Here is a 14,155-nt window from a genome sequence, read left to right as displayed (position 1 = left end):
AACATTAACTACAAAAAAAAAAATACAAAATTACCACCGAAATCACTTAAAACATCAGAAATATTTCAATATAAACACATGTAATGTGTTGCAGCATGAAGGTTTCCTTTAAAGAGCACTTAAAAAGTGCAGAAATAATTGAAACCATTTCTGTTCTGCTATAAATAGGGGTATTTAACACACAATATCCTGTTTTGCACACAGTCGATTCCAATCCCGAGCCCCTCATTTCAAATCAGTAATGCTGCGGATTTGCATGTGTTTTATTCATTAAAAAAAAAAAAAGCAATTTACACTCGAGCTGGCTGACGTTGATAAAATGTCCCGTTTAATCAAGTCTGACATTAAGAGAGCATCCGAGATGTTCCCTCTTTCACACGCGGCAAATAACAACCTGTTTCTCTTAACGATCATTCAGTAATAACGTGCAGCGTAATTCTCTCGAATGTCCTCTCCGCGCGCAGGTAATGAGAAATCAATGTCTGACTGCTCTGGAAAGTAAAGTGCAGACAATACGGATGAGTTCTGAGAGACAGGAAGAGAGAAGGAGCAGCTGTGTGCTGAGATACACACACACACACACACACACACACACACACTCACACACACACTGTCACACTGGGTCATTCTGCTCTGCTAGTGTTAGGTTTGTGTGTCTTCTAGCTTAAATGGGATAAAAGAGGATAGAAGAGAAACTCCAGGATTGATTCTAGCTCCACAGGTTCACAGCAGGGTGGAGAGAGCGAAATCCTGCATGTGTGTGTGTGTGTGTGTGTGTGTGTGTGTTTCCCTGCTTATCTCCGTCTCTAGAGTTCTCCCTCTCTGTTCTTCGCTCGCATTATCTCTCGCCTCGCCTCGCCTCACTTCGCCTCTCCATTCAATTCCGATGTGTTCAGTTCAGTGTAGTGCGGCGGGGCTTTATTTGCGTGGTTATATTTAGTTCCGCTGCTGCCAAAACATCATCACGTCGACAAGGAGAAGATGAGAAGTGACAAGATGATGAGAACATTAAGAGATTTCATATTCTCCGGCATATTGTCTATCTGTCTGTCTCTCTCTGTCTCTCTTCATCTCTCTGTGTATCAGTCTATTTGTCTCTTTCCCTGTCTATCTATATCTGTCACTCTCTCTCTCTCTCTCCATTTATCTGTCTCTCTCTTCGTCTCTGTCTATGCCCTTGTTCCTTCTCTGTTGCTCTCTCTCACGCTCTCTTTCTCTCTGTCTTTCTATATGTCTCTCTCTCCCTCTCTCTGTTGGTCTCTGTCTTTTTATGTCTGTCTCTCTGTCTCTATTTACATGTCTTTCTCCATCTGTCTATATCTGTTTCTCTCTGTCTGTCTCTCTCTCTCCATCTGTCTCTCTACCGCTCTCTCTGTCTGCTGTTTCTATTTATCTCTCTCTATATTGTCTGTCTCTTTCTGTCGTTATCTGTTTATCTGTGTCTGTCTCTCTCTGTTTGTTTATTTCTCACTTTCTCAGTCTGTCTGTCTCTATACCATTCTTTCTCTGTCTCCTTCTATCTTTCGCTCTCATCATCATCCAGAGATGGTGGAGAGAGAGAGAGAGAGAGAGAGAGAGTGTGTGTGTGTGTGTGTGTGTGTTGTCATGCTGTGATGGGAAAACAAGGAAATTGCAGTGTGCTGGTCCCCATGAGGGAAGTGCTTTTTCTTTTCATCAATTAAAGAACAAGTAGTTTGGCAAAAGACAGTTTTCCACTTATGCCAGGACATGTTTTTGTGTCTGACGTTTCTTTCTTTCGTTGTAGGATCTCTTGGAGTGTGCTGTTGAGTTACTACAGAAATCATAACGTATTCGAATGAGTCCATCAACCTGTGATTTGCAGCTTCACTACCGCCAGAGCTGCTGGTATAGAAAATTAATCACCTTCTGACCAATCAGAATCCAGTGAGCGAGTAGGGTCCATGACAGTGAGTGCATTAGGAAGTTAATAACTCTTAAATAACTCTCCCTGATGTGTAGCTACTTCAACACACTTCCTAACGCACTCAATGTCATTGACCCTACTCGCTCACTCGTTTCTGATTGGTCAGAAGGTGGCGATTAATTTTATACTGATGACATTTTAATATACTCAAGGCGTTTTTAGGAAAATATCCAACAACAAAGATTCAAGTGTCTGTGAACGTGGAGAAAGCCAAATTCCACATACCCCAGAAGGTTATCCGTTTAACTTCCTGTTGGTGTGTGAGTCAGAATTGATATAGCAGACGGTAATGAAGGATTTCAGGATCCTTTGGATGACTTCTGAGCAGAACCGCCTCTTTATTCTATCTGTTTTCTGAGTATTTGTTGGGTATGATGTTGGTGGTCCTACTTAATCAAGCTGCTGAATGATGGTGATTAGTTGGTTGCAAATTCTAACTTTGTGATTTAGGGATTTCAGGAAGTCTGTAATCAGTGTTAAGGATACATGAGGTGTCATGGCTCGGGGCATCTCCTGATGGTTGTCTGAAATTAATCCAATAATGGCAGTGTCATCTGCATATCTGAAGTACTTCACCTGATTTCTGAACTTTGCATGAGCTTCTTGGTGGTGTGAGAGGTTCACAAACCAATAATCAATTTTCTATAATAATGCACAATGTGTATTACCATCATGTCAAAATATGCACAAACAGGAAGTAACCACTCAACACGATTATTAATTAATGTGACACCTGTCTTCAATCCAAGAACTGCTGTATATAATCAAACCTATGTTCACAGCTCCTTTGCAAAATGTCACTCCAGCATCATTGCTGCAACCTTACTGAGCCTATTTTTTTTCCAAGTGATTGTTTTGCAGCCTGTTCTTCGATGTTCTCTATTAGTGTAACTTGGTTTAATCTGTTTATTAATCACATGACCTGGTTTGCCTGTCCATCATTCTGCCTTTTTGGATTTGTTCCAGTTTTTTTTTTTGAAAGAAAGCCTGTATGCGATTGATGACTCTGACCAATCAGGTCACAAGCTCGGGGGGATTGGGGGGGTTGGGCCAAAAAAAAACAAAACAAAAAAAAAAACAAAGCGGAATTTCGACATGTTGAATGGAAAGATTTCATTGCCAATATTCCAACATGAATATCTGGGATGTTCACCGGTACGTGATGTGGCATCACACTTTAACTTTGGCGGCATGTAATCAAGTCACACAAGCAGCTCAAATTCTCTTGATTTTCTGTTTCCAAAGCTACAGCCAAAGCAAACAACCTCCTCATCACCAGAGTTATACCGATCTTTATTTCAAATTTGTATTACTAATAACAATAGAGTGCAAGCTAGGCTAGTTAGTCTAGTGTTAAGAGTGAAAAAGTGCGAACGCACCCTTAACGAGCTGTTTACACAGTGCGCACAATTTCCTTGTCTTTTATTAATCACATCACCTCCAAACCAGGTTTAGACTAATTCTGTATTTATCACACTATTTAGTTGGCCTGTAATATCATTACGTGTTTCAGCGTGTGTGTTCTTGAGCACAACTTGTTACGTAAATTGACTTAATAGCCGAGTTTTCTTCTACGTGACATGCTTTTTGTGAGTTTGTGAGTGCTTGGTCCTAGCCTCAGGCCTGTTGGATGTACAAAGGCATATTGATTGAATTCTTTCTTATTTGTGGTGTGAAACACAACATATGAGTTTATTTCTGCAGTTTGTCTTCATTCTGTCAAATATAGCCAAAAGGACTATTTTCCTGGATGTATGGCTTACTTATGTGTTGTTTCTATCAGGTTCTCTGTATTCATCTTATTTAAATCAATTGGTTTCTTGCCCGTCTGTCTATAATGTCTGTTAGTCTGAATAAGACATTTGGTGAATAATTGTCTTAGTATCTTACATTTGCTAGAAAACGCACAGACTTTAGTGCGACACACCATCACACCAGCTTTCAACCTGACGATACACTCCAGGGGTTTAATAGTTCAATCCACAATGTTAAAAACATCTGCTCGCTCAAACCACTTTGATCCTGTTTACACCTGAGGGGTTTTTTTCACGTACGGAGGACGTCAGAGGAGACACATCTTAATCAGAGACATTGCTTATCTCAAGGACCGAGTTTTTAAAGTTATCCTTCAAACCACGGACACGGTTTCCTTACAGGAGAGAATTTCAACTTAACAAAAATCGCCGGCATTATTTTATTAATTCGACAACTCAAAATACTGAATTAAAAGCGGGATCAAATCGACTACGTCCCGGGCACACGTTGCGATTTCATGACCTCGATTTAGTATCTCATGGTATCATTAATTTGTACGCACAATTAACAGTCAATATAATAAATAAAGTGCAAAAAATATATATATTATGTGCTGTATTACATTTGAAAACAAATTTTAAAAAACAAAAAACGCTACTTTCTTATTCAGCATTTTCTATCCCTGAATGTTTTCAGGTTTAAAGGTGAATGTTGTGTTTCTATGTTTGTACAAAAGCTATCTCCAAAGCTTTTTGTACAAGAAAAATCTGGCCACCACACCTAATTGAATGAGGAGCTCAGAAAATCAACATAAGCAGGTGCGTAACCCGACTCTGAATACCAGGAACTTTCCCAAGTAAATATGGATATAATGTTTGGGTTTAATTCAGCTCTTAGCGTGCACTCTTATTTTGTATTCACTTTATATTTTGGTAGTTTTTTGTTTCATTTGAGCTCTGAACTTATCATTGTCTATGTATATATTGTTGTATATTTTTTTTCTACTCCTTCTTTGCACATTATGTAATTATTGCAATAATTCTTTGTAAATTGCCTGCAGTTTATACTTGCGTTTGCTTTCTGAGGTGATCTCTGAGCAGATATAAACCTGTGTCTAATGTGCTGTGGGTGTATGGGTGATCTTCAGAAGGTCTGAGATGTATTAAGCCAGGTGTTGTAAACACTATAATTGTTTTTCTTAATGTACATAGTATATATAGATATTATAACCCATCAGGTTATGGAGCTAGTTGGAGACAAAATGACTCAAGGAGATTAATGGATGCTAATGACAATACAAGAACAAATACAAAGAACCTGTGATTTGCATCTGCACTACTGTCAGAGGTGCTGTTCTACAAAGTGAATCACCTTCTGACCAATCAGAATCCAGAATTCAACAGCACTGTGGTGTAATTTGGGCCGTACTGTTAGTGTTTACTGAAATATCTGAAGAAATGGGTCTGAAGTTATATGGATGAAAGCTTCAAATCAACACATTGAATCAGATCATTGCCAATGGTGTGTGTGTGTGTGTGTGTGTGTGTGAGTGAATGGAGGTGCTATACATCGTCATCGCATCTTCCCCAAATGAAACAGTAACCCGACCCATGAACTGCCAATGCTGATATAATAACACTTAATACCCCCGCAGAATTACACTGCAGTGTGTGTTCTTGCGTCGCATCATCGTTGCTCATTCGCGCCCGTCAGGTTCGTTAACCGAACGCTAATTGAAATACGCCCCAGTGGGCTATGAGGTCAGCGTGGACATAATTAGTGTCATCTACATGATTAGATGTGTCTGACCTCTCATTCGTTTACTACCCAGAGAAGGTTCCACTCCATCCTGAATTTCATTTCGGGTTCGGATGAACGGATGTGGTGAGTGAACGAATATTAGACCAGAGTTAATTACAATTTCGGGTTGACGCGTTACACTTAAACCAGCATGCGCAGACATTATAGAGTATATTATAGAGGTATAATTGAGTAAGCAATCACAGTGAGTTTGAAATAAAAAAAAAAAGATAAAAATTATTCTTCAGTTCATGAACTGTGTGTCATGCCGTTATAGGAAAATAATGAATGACGGGCTGGTGTGATGATGCAGAGTTACTGTTACCATTCCGAAGTGGATTATTTTCCTATAATATTACAATGTACAAGTTCCCGTGTTCGTAGTTGCTATAGAACGAGTGAATTAATGCAAACCTGTGATTTGCAGTTGCGTTACAGTCCGAGCTGCTGTTATAGGAAATGAATCAACACCAATCAGAATTGAGAATTCAGCCTCATCGTGGTTAAGCAATTGGCCGTAATCAGTCTCCCTCTCACTTGTTTTCTCTCTGAACCTTTTTCCTGTTTTTTCCTCTCAGCTCTCATTAACCTTACTTCATCTCTCTCTCTCTCTCTCTCTCATCATCTTAAGTGGTGGAACCCGGTCATCATCAGTGAAGCGGTGCTCCAAACAAGTACAGACCAGGGCCCCGTCTGCGCTGCCGCTGCCCCAGGGCCGCTGAAATCAGAAGCTCCGCCTCTCCTTGTTGGTAATTAGAGCATCATTGTGTGCACTTGATATGAGGGGCCCTGACAAGGGCCGGGTAATCTTCTTCCCACCGCTGCAATCGCTGCACCACTGTTGCCTAGGTGATTTCTGGATATTTCTACGTCTGTGTTGGTCAAAAGTGTGCGAGTCAGACCCAGCGTGTGTTCCCCTCTGATATCTTACAATCCAGCTGTTTCCAGTAGTCATAGGAAAGGCATTGATCTTTGTCTCGGATGAAGTCTGAAACCCAGCAGTGAAGTCTTGGTTAATTTTTGATAGCAGCAGCTCGGACAGTCATACAGCTGCGGGTTTATCATCACAGGTTTATATGAATGTGGTTGGTCTTCAGTGATCATCAAAACAGCGTAGGAAAAAAAAAACAAAAAAAAAAAAACACCAGTTTAAACTCTGCTGCGTGTAACTGGAGGAATTCTCAGAAAGAGCCATTTAGAATAAAAATAATCTAAAATGGATTTCGGAGAATTGCCCATCGTTTGTTTCTGAAAATCTGTTCAGGATTGAGTCCATATTCATCCCCTGCAACATCCGTCAAATGTTTAGGGACGTGGTAATGCTGGCAGGCCTGAATCAGCGCTTTCTGCATCCTCTAATGATCCTCTGCCATTTCGTCTGTGCTGCGTGTCATTACACGCAAAATTACACTCGAGAGCCAAAAATGGCATTGCTGGAGAATCGGCAGAAAGGAAGCAGCGTTAAAGTCAGACATGCAGGGCGTGAATGGAAAAGCCGGGTGTAATTTATAGCCTGGCCTCCTGCTGTAATAGGCATATTTTTTTTTGTTCGTCTTGCCCTCCATGAATATAAACGAAGAAAAAAATAATAAGCGTGAAAAAGTGCAGAGGAAGTTTCACTCAGTGACCCTGTTCACGTCATCCTCCTTCAGAACGCTGGAGCCGCAGCAGAGGAATTAAACAAGAGAAGAGAAGATGAAACGGGTGGAGAGATAGGGTGAGGAAAGAAGATTAAAGAAAAGGAAAAGACAGGAAAAGTTTGGAGGTTGAAGAGAAGAGAAGAGAAGAAGGAGAAAAGGGTGTGATAAAAGAGGAGGGTGAAAAAGGAAAGGAAATGTGATGAACAGAAAAACCAGGAAAAGTTTGGAGGATAGTTGAGGGACGGACTGGAAAGAAGAGAAGTAAGAGGAATGGAGGAAAGAAAAGACAAGAAACAAGGAGAGGAAATAGAAGATTGGAAAAGAAGTGAAAGAAAGAGAGAAGAAAAGAAAAGAGAAGACAACTAAAAAAAAAAAGTGAAGCGAGAAGACTAGATGAGGAGAAGAAAAGGAAAGAGAAGAAGAGAGAAGAGAAGTAAGTAGTGAGGAAGAGGAGAGAAGAGAGCAAAGAGACGTGATGAGAAGACAGAAGAGGAGAGAAGAGAAGGAGAAAAGGGTAAGAAAAGGAAAATGAATGATGCAGAACGTTTTAGTAAAGAGGGAGGGATGAAAAGTGAAGGAGGGAGGCCTGGAGAGAGATGAGGAGCATGAAGAAGAAGGAAAGATGCACTGCTTGCACACTTTGTGGCAAAAAAAAAAAAAAAAGTTTCATTTTAATGACACTGGAGACTCATTCCGGAAATCTTCACATCAACGGTCTTAATTTACGTGGAGCGTTTGCTGTAGAAGTGTGAATGTGAATGAGCCGTTACTATAGAAACCATAATGTATTCGAGTGTAATATTAACCTGTCATTTATGTTAGAGTTGGAAGAACTGTCAGAGCTGATATATATATATATATATATATATATATATATATATATATATATATATATATATATATATATATATATATATATATATATATATATATATATAAGCTTTTCCGTTCAGGTTTAATGGCCTCCGTGGATGATGGACAGGCTGACAGGAAGCTGTGTTAGGTGTACTAAAATGGCCTCCAGGAAGTAGTATGACCAAATGCAAGCTTTTTATTGGCTGATTCAAAGCCACCCATTATTGTTCATTAGGCTTTTTACTGCTGATTAAAATGTATAATGCGCTGTTTCACATGAAATGAGTCCTGACTTCAAATGATCTATCTCATCAGTAGGATATAAGAAGCGTCTAGGACGCCTGTGTGACAGACAGAAATGAAACAGACGTTAATGTGGCACTAATTCATCATGGCTCGGCTTCTCTGCTACGTCTCAACACCTGGTCCGTTTCCGAACCAACGGTTCGCAAATGTGACGCGAATCTCCAAAACGTCTGCTACGTCATGCATTCTGGCGCTGTGAAGTGAGCATTCTTCCTGTGTATTATTTTATTTGTCGTTCCAACATCACCAGATGTAGCTAAGAACTTGCTAAGCTAACAAAAAAAAAGGTGTGTTGTCGGGATAATCACTTCAGTGCGACTTCACGGTGTGACAGGTTTTCCCAGGCCACAACATATCGGTGACAGATTTCATTTTGGTTGTCACTTTTGCATCATGCCCTACAAGATTTACCTCGCAGATTAGGATCTTGCAGAATTTCTCATGAATAAATCCAAACATGACGGATGGCAGATGGACACTTTGCTGTGCCAGCGGGACAAAAAAAAAAAAAAGACGTGAAGAGAGAAGTGGGTGAGCGTGGATTGTGCGTATATTGCAGCATGAGCTGTCGAAATTAAAACTTGAGTAAAGTCAGTGCTTAATCTGTAAAACATGAGGTACTGGAACACCAAGCGACAGGTGATGCTGCACTTTCACTTACTTCACTTACTAAAAAAAAATAAATAAAAAAAAAAAGAGTCATCTGCATTTTATTCACCATCCATGATACGTGAGCATGTAACTGAGAACTGTGATTAAAGGTACAATAGTTGTTTTCTTTTCATTTCTTACTTGTTCAAATAAACAAGAAAATATTTAGAACATCATAAAAAATATATATTTTATATTTTATTTACACATATTATATATATATATATATATATATATATATATATATATATGTGTGTGTGACAGTCAGCATTTCTCTACGTTACACGATGCGGAGTTATAAATATTGAACAGATTTTGAGTCATAAATATTGAACATTTGGTCTGGCCATGACTAGACAGTCTGAGGGATTAATATTAGATTGTACAAAGCCCACAGTACAGGAAAAGCTGTGTTCCCGTCTCAGCATGACTGTGTGTGTGTGTTTGGTTTGTGCTGTTTGATGACTTGACCTTATTGGACCGCATGTTGGATGGAAAAACAACAATTTTCAGAACTGATTTGAGGAATTCACTTTTAAGACCTAGACACACTGAACCGTTTTTTTTTGCACATGATTTTCAAGCATTTCTATGAGCGCCTTCACATCGAGACAAACACTTCCGTCCTCCGATGTTGCGTCAATTTATTTTTCTGGAGCTTCTTTAATTCTTTAATTTCCATGAAATCTTTATAAACACAGCAAAAAGAATTCCTGAGACAGTGATAAAAGCAAATCATCGTGTGAAATTTTCATTTTAATACCAGTTAATTTCCTAGTGCTATTTATCTTTTGTCCTTGTCAGTCCTAGCATTACTAATTAACTCTGCATACAATAAAAAGTCCATTCACCAATCAGTGTTTTCATCCCAAAGGAGTCTGACGGCACACGAGAACTTTAATAATCACTTTATTAAGCTCTAGAATAGACGACTGATCTAATCGTGTCCCTTTGACTTTGTGCAGCGTGGAAACAGAGGAAATAACGAATAAAACCTTATGATGTGTGCGATATGAGGCGTCAAAGTGAGCCAGATCATTTGACTCGGCTCACCAATAGGAGTCGACTCTTTGGCTCCCAAATGACTCGTTGCCATTATACTAAACCTTTGAACCTTTGAAGGTTCAAAGCTTTTTAAAGAGGTTTTTCTTGGAAACCTCACTGCTGTTGGGTTCTACATAGAACCTTTAAGGGTTCCACCAAACCCGAAGAGTGTCGTCGTTCGGCAAAGCAGCAAAGCAAGCTAACACTCACGAGTGGCAGCAACGATCTCTGCTACTTCCTTCCAAGCTTTATTTCACCTTCGTGATGTCTCTGTACACATGTAATGAGAGGCTGTACAGTACATGACAAGAATATGACATAACATGAAACCATGGTTATAAGCTCTTCTCCCATTTTTGTTCAGCAAACTAAAGTTGTGAGTGGGGAACTGAAGAAACGTCGGATCACACATGCTATAGGATTAGTCTGAGGAATCGTTCAAGCCAATCGATTAGATTTCTCACTTTATAGTCATACCTAATTTGCATATAATGGAGAAAATCTCATTTCAAATGATGCCTTCGATGGAAATTCCAGCTCTTCTCAGTGAGTTAGGTCATTCGACTCGACTCACCAATTCACCAAGAGTCGATTATTTTGGCTCACAAATGGCTCAGTGTTTTGACTCAAAGAATATTCTTCTTTGCCTAACTATGACTGAAATTGTTTCTTTTAACCTTTCTCTAATTATAAAATAATAAGCAGCAGTGGAGTCATTACACTGCTTTCGATGGAAATTCCGGCTCTTTTCAGGGAGTCAGATCATTTGACTCGGCTCTCCAATAAGAGTCGACTCTTTTTGACTCCCAAATGTGACTGAAATTGTTTCATTGCATTCTGTAAGGTTTCAGCAGAAGCATTTTGATTAAATTACACTGTGAGAGTAACAAAATGGCTTATATCCAAAGAGCTGACTCGTTCACAGATGACAAATCACTAGTACACACACACGTGTGTGTGTGTGTGTGTGTGTGTGTCTACAGTTCGCTCTATTTCAAAGGCTAGGGTGAATTTATGGTCTTTCAAATGATCTGGACTTAAAATGTCACTTGCAAATTAGCATCATGTCGAACACTGACATACCCCAGCTTCGGGTATATATCTCTCTTTCACTGCCTCTCTCTCTCTTTCATTCCTCTCTCTGTCAAAAAGAGAAGAGCAGAGAACTCGAGCAGACTTATTAAGTGTAAAATTGATTTATAAGGTGAACCTTTACTGGGAGAACCTGTCAGTTTTCTCCATCACGTTCTCTCTCTACCTCACATCCCATAGTATTTCTCCAAATTTCTGGGTGACACGTGTCATTAATAAGGTATATGATGCATACAAAACACTCGCCTCATGTTTTATTCAGCCGGATTTTGAGAAATGGCTGTCGGCTTTGGGCAGCGTTTGTGCTCCAGAGATAAAATCCCATCCAGAAGGCAGCAGAAATACAGCTGCCTTTCCAAGAGCCTGTATTTTGGACAAAAAGCAGCACTAGATGTCTGTTTTTGCCTCTTCCTCATCTTCTCTGTCTTATCAGTGCTATAATAGATGAAGAGTTTTAAGCAGTGAGTCTGGTAACAGCTGAGTATTGGCATTAAAAGTTTATACGCCCATTAGACATGGCATCAGCAGACTGAGAAAACTGTAGCATCTGCTTAAGCTCTGCATTGGTGAATGCCATGAATCTCTGGCCGGCACGAGTTCGAGCAAATCTTCTCATTAGGAAGACGTGGCATTTCGAGTCAGCACTCGGGACCGAAAGAGGAAAAAACAGAGATGGAGGACTTTGTGAATTAAAGCACTAAAAGCATAGGCCTGTGTATAGAGCGACGCGATTAGATGCACTCTCAGCAGCTCTGTTTTTTTTTTTCCTTTCTTCCTATTCTGGAGAAACCAAAGCTATCTGTCTCTCTCTCTCTCTCTCACTAAATCCATCTGAAATCTTCAGCAAACACAGCAAGGGAGTGGCTTTGACTGATTAAAACCTCTACAGATACCAATGGGTTGAGAAAAAAAACACACTGATGGTCAGTCAGGTTATTTTGAAAAAGGGCTAGTCACGGAAAAAAATCGAAGCCATTGGTTTTCATCTCGGAGGCGTTCTGCCAGGAAACGCATCTGTTCATCATTCTGTTATTATCGGTGTGAGGCGTAACGTTTTTAGACGTGAGGAGATTATAATTGACTAACTCTTGTCAGCTCAGAGTAGTTTCATAATCTCCTCATCATTTCATAATAACTATAATTACCGTAATGACATGGACGCTCTGTCAGGATGCGATTGTTCCGAGAATCCTAAAAGTCTAAACCGTAGATATACAAACCCTAGATGCTACTTTGAGTGAAACTTTGAGTGACACTTCTACTTCTGAGGAAATGTCTCGTGTTGTTGTTTTTTACGTCATTGTTACGTTATGTTGTTTACTGCTTAATTCTGCTTCGCTTCACTTTAACTAAGTGTCGGTCTTTAGAAACCCTCTAAGGGATGCGGCCACGAAATGTGTGCACGTGTCATACACTTGCACTACTATGCTCGTTCTTTTAAAGCTAGCTAGCAGATTTTAAATGAAATGCACTGTTTTCATTGCATCATTGTCAATGACCAATAGGGATTGATGTTCAAGAACAACATACTGGGTAAGAGCTGCTATTTTCACTCACCTAGCATCAACGTTTTTTTTTCTCATGTTAACGAAGTTTTATCAGGTGACATCCTGATCGCTGTCAACAGACACTAGGCTTACGTCACACACTGTTTCTTCATTTCTAAAAGACTTTTGGCTCTTCATATGAGCAGCTTTATATGCCATGTTGGATGTTCAAGTATATCCAATATCCTGTATCAGTGTCTAACCTTGAAGAACAGCAAGGTTTGTATTTATACCTTTGTCCAATAAACAGAGAGGATATTGAGGACCTTCTCTTTTCTATACCAAACTCATTTGATAGATTTAGAATCCAAGCCAAACCTTGAACTGAGCACTTGATGGGTTAAAGAACTTGCTCACGAGCCGATCTGTGTCTCTCAGGCAGTCCTGGGATTTGAACTTTTAACCTTCCAGTCACTAGCACGGCATCTTAATCGTTGCATTACCAGTGCGCCGTCAAGCAAGAGGCAACAGCGAGTGCTTAGAATTGATAAGCTGCCACAAATTGGTGTGATATAAGCCTAGCTGAGCATCACTGCGCAGATTTGTATCTGTCCACTTCATATTTCATTTATATTTAGTCGTCTAGCGGATGCTCTTATCAAAAGGGATGAGCTGAACGTGCAGAAACACAAAGGAGAGAGTAGAGAATGTATAACGATTTGTAACTGGAAGAATGCATACACAAGTGCCTACGTGCATACTTAAAATATCAAAAGCAAGTCTAAGTTTTTAGAGCTTTATGCATAAATGGAGACACGACGACTGTTCAGACTTGCATTATGATCATGCTTGGATCTCAGAGAAAGACACGACGGGTTAAAGGTGGCGTGCAGGTGTGTAGTTTTGAACCAAGGTGCAGAGATAATAAGGTGTATATCCTGGTAATGAGTGGAAAAAAGCTTTCAATTTGAGCTAGTGAGCCAAAAAAACAAGACAAAGTCCAAAAGGTTATGAACCAGGTATGCAAAATGATTCTGCCTGCTCTGTACAGACGATACAGAAGGAATCAAAACAACAGATGAAAAAGAGTTACTAGTTAGTGTTGAATGGCATTTCGTACTTTTTATCTGTTTATAGTTGCACTGAATCTTGTGAAGCAAGTTCCTTTATTCACTTAGGTTATAGCAGCTATAACAGTCATTCCCTTATTGTGAAGAAAAATCTTGACAGGATCTGGCTGTGATCAGAGACGATTGATCAGAGACGGCGAGACTGTCATCTAAATTCATTCATACCAACATTCGTAAGTATGTGCTGGATGGAAAAAAGCCACGTGAAGTGTAGCTGACCAAAAGAAACACATGAATCTGCTGTACACTTCCTGTTAAGCGCTGGAAAAGACAAGCTAAAGCAAATTTGACAATCATAACTTCTGCAATTTTGTCATACAGGAGATAAACACTATTGGACCAAGCGTGGAACCTTGTGGCACTCCTGTATAAAAAAAATGGACATATTGCTATCTGTTTGTCAAAAAACCTCCAGCCTTTCCACTTCAATCCCATATATCTTTTCAAAAA

This window comes from Pangasianodon hypophthalmus, chromosome 24 (assembly GCF_027358585.1).
Source record: "Pangasianodon hypophthalmus isolate fPanHyp1 chromosome 24, fPanHyp1.pri, whole genome shotgun sequence".
NCBI classification, from domain to species: domain Eukaryota; kingdom Metazoa; phylum Chordata; class Actinopteri; order Siluriformes; family Pangasiidae; genus Pangasianodon; species Pangasianodon hypophthalmus.
This window is presented reverse-complemented; position numbering follows the sequence as displayed.